Source organism: Scomber japonicus, chromosome 17, assembly GCF_027409825.1.
Source record: "Scomber japonicus isolate fScoJap1 chromosome 17, fScoJap1.pri, whole genome shotgun sequence".
Taxonomy (NCBI): domain Eukaryota; kingdom Metazoa; phylum Chordata; class Actinopteri; order Scombriformes; family Scombridae; genus Scomber; species Scomber japonicus.
The window spans coordinates 17,550,024-17,553,921 of NC_070594.1; positions in this window are offsets into that span (position 1 = coordinate 17,550,024).

Consider the following 3,898-nt stretch of genomic DNA (forward strand, 5'->3'; position numbering starts at 1 on the left):
TTATGGTGTCATTATTCTTTAGATTTGCCTTGGTGACCTAAAGCATTACAAAGCACCTTTTAACCTGTGTTATTGTTTTATGATTTAAATGCTCTGTATGCATTATTAAATCAGTGGGAACTTCAGACAAGGTTTGGTTTGTGTGTCCTTTGACTTTTTGAAAAACACTATGAGTCTGTTCCATGACAAAAAAAAAAGAAATACTTTTTTCATGCACTAGATGTCAGCATAGATTTTCTGTCATTACCCACATTGCAGCAACAAGTCTCCATTGATAGGGTGTGCAAAAAGGCAGGTTTGTGATGACCTGACCAACCCCTACAATAGCTGTACCATTTGGTCAGCAAAGCAAATATTTTAAGGAATGAGGTGTACTTTTTTAATCCTATTCCAGAAACACAACTTTAAGAGTCAATATCTCAGTAAACAGGTTTTGTAGATTGGTTACTTTAAACTACAGTTTTTCCAACTGTATTTTCTTCTCTTAATAATTCACCCTGACTCAGGTGAGTTGATCTCTTTTCTGTTACTAGTTAGTTAGCTGCTAACAAGTCATGGCCAAGGCTAAGACACAGAGATCTGACCCAGTTGTAGCTCTAAGCTGCTTTGGGAGCAAGTCCAAATCTAGCCCAGTAGGAGCCAGTCAGGGTTACAGTTGTGCCACTGTGGATTTAATGGGTGCTTAGTTGAGCTTTATGTGGAAAAATATTTGAAAATAAACTGAGAGCCCTCAACACCTTACTATACAGTGAATAACATGGGTTTGACCAGTGGAGACTTACACACACACTTACAGCAGTGTGGTTGTCAGTGTAACACACCTGTGTGCCTGGGTTTAAAAAAAAAATCAGGTTTCCTGAAGGAAGAGAGGAGTCAGGGTCAGGCAGACACAACTTCTACTCTCCCTAGTTCACACACACACACACACACACACACACACACACACACACACACACACACACACACACACACACACACACACACACACACACACACACACACACAGAGGTCCATTGTGTGTCTGTTTCAGCGCCTTCTGCTCAGGAGGCTCTTGTTACCGTCTCTTGCAGCCAACAACAAAGACCTGAATGTCTTTGCTACCAGAGAGATGGGTGAGAAGCAGCGAGGGACTTATCCGCAAGGCCTTTTACATATTTTTAAGATCAATCCTGCAAGTGTTTGTGTGTGTGTGTATGTATGTCTATATGTGTGTGTGTGTGTGTGTGTGTGTGTGTTTGTGTGTGTATGCCTATATGTGTTCATGTAGCGTAAGTGTCCCCAGAGGAGTTTTTAACATTATGTCTCCTAATCTTACACTACCATACCTGTATCAAATGAGAGCAGATACCAAGAGTAGCCTGATATTCTGTAGGTATGTATGATGTACAGCTGCACCTGTGTTCAGCTCTGCCTCAGGTACATCAGTTTAGAAACATTATTCTGTAACTGCAAGAAAGAAATGGCAGGCTGAGTGCAGATATATATTTAACAATGTGTCAAAAGAATGCAGACAGGATGCATGTTGCTCTCTTGCACTATAGAGAGTTTCACATTGTGGAAAGAAAGGAAATGACTATAGGTTTATTGTGTGTATCTGCGTGATAAACCAGCTGCAGTTCATGCTGTTGTTAACGTGGAAAAGCAAATATTGTTCTCATGTGTCAGTAAGTGCTTTCATAATGATAGTAGAGTCCCACATTCAAACCCATACTGTATGTCTGAATCATTGTGCAAGACAGTGAAGCCTGCACAGCTCCAGGGTGGCTCCTCTGTTCCAGATCCTGATCTCTGACGTCAAGCAGATAGAGATATTCTCTCAGGGGGTCATACAGTATGCCATCATGTCTATTGCTGCAACTAAAGGTAGTTTTCTCTACTGTTTAATCTCTAATCATTCTTATCTATAAAAATAATGAAAAAGCCCATTCTAATTTCTTAGAGCACAAGACAACATCTTAAAATGTCTTGCTTAGTCAGATCAACAGTTGAAAAGATATGAAGTTTTCTACATGTTCACTGCAGTTTAAACCTGAAATTCTCACATTTGAGGTGCTGCAACCAGCAAATTTTTGGTATTTTTCCTCAAAAATGTATACAACAGTGATTCAATCATCAAAACATTTGTCGACTCATTATCTTTGCAGCTCTAATTATATCAAATCACTTTTGAGAGCTGTACATTTTTCAGTAAAATGTGTACTGATTGAGTTCATAATAAAGTTAGTCATTAATTGATAATTGATAAGGCGTTGTAGTCTTACAGTTGAAATTTAAATTTGCCCTGACTCCCTTTGGTTCGTAAGATAATCTATGAGAAAGTTTTTTTTTAATGTCCTTAATAACAAAAGTGTTTAAGAATGAGTTGGAAGGGTGAATTCATATTGAACTGGTTACGGTGAGGATGTTTGACAAGTGAACACATGCAACAAAGTAGATGTTACTCAGAGAAAACATCTGTTGCCACTCTGGATTTTAGACATTTATTCTCCATTAAAGCATGTTTATTTTATTTATGATTATTATCATTACTGTATTTATTTTGTGTGTCTACTCTTCATTAATTTATGGGTGCTGTGTTGGCCAGAGCTCTTGGAAAAATGTATTTTTAATCTTATTCAGGGCTGCTTCTTTCATTTCTCAAAGACAAGGGGAAAATATAGACAAGGCAACATTTCTCTTGTATTCACATAAATGCACTTGTGTACACATGCTGTGACATGATAAAGCACAAGTTCTTTTTTTAGCCTGCTGAATTTGTTTGTTGGGTTCGTGTGGCTGCTTCCATGTGTGTGTCTGTCCTCAGTGAAACAGTACATTTTAGCCCCCTTTAAATGGCTCCTCTGTAACAGCAGAAGAGCTTAGCCTGGCTTTAAACATGTTCTCTACCTAGCCTACTAAGTGGCTAATTATTTTCTTCAGTCTCTTCCATGCTTACATGAGTGTATGCTGTCATCCAAACACACATATTAGCAGAAACATGCATATAATGTTAAATACTGACCAATAATATGAATTGAGCTGCTATTCATTTTGTTGTGGGCTAATTTAAAGGCTGACTAGCAAAGGTGATCTGGCAGCTGTGCGGATGCGTGATGTTACCTGGCAGCTTGTTACTAAGAAGGAGGTGTGTATGCCAAGACACATCCATTCTATTTTAGGTCTCCTGTGCAGAGTTAATGAGGTGTGAGGTAAATAAACGCTCTTTTTGGAATGTTATGGGTAGCCAATTACAAGTCTTGGATATAATGCTTTCGTGAAATGTCTCTTTTAGTGAGCTCTTTTCAATTACTGAATAGTTTTTCTAGAAGATATGTACAAAAATACAAATTATAGTCCAACTGAGCGTCCACCTTTGAAAGGGTACATATTTTCCTCCTGTTCTTGTGCTAAAGCTACATTAATGACTCAGCACTACAAATTCAAAAGGGTTCAGAACTGAAACTACCTGCTCTACAGCTTCTAGACCCCCCAAACATGATGACCCCCCCTCATATATTTTACTTCTCCTCTGCCACTCCTGTCTCTGACCTTTGACATTATTCTGGCAAAGACTTTTATTTTCGCATTCTGCTCTCCTTTATCCACCTCAACGACAGGGAGCAGTGTTTAATGAGCCTGTCTTTGATAATTGTCTCTTAAAAACAGACAGGGCCATTGTTGGGAAGGGAGAAAAAAAGAACTTAAAATTCAGCTGAACCATAGTTAAATGAATGACTAAAGCAAAGACTTAGGCTAGGTTTTGTTCGTGACAGTTTGAGCAAGATAAACTGTTTAGTGGGAAAAGTGTTCATAAAAGGGATTCTTTGGCTTGATTTTGTGCGCTTAGTTTTGTGAACTCTTATATGTCCTTAATTTGTGCATACCACAATTATTTAAAGATTTAAATTCACTTCAACTG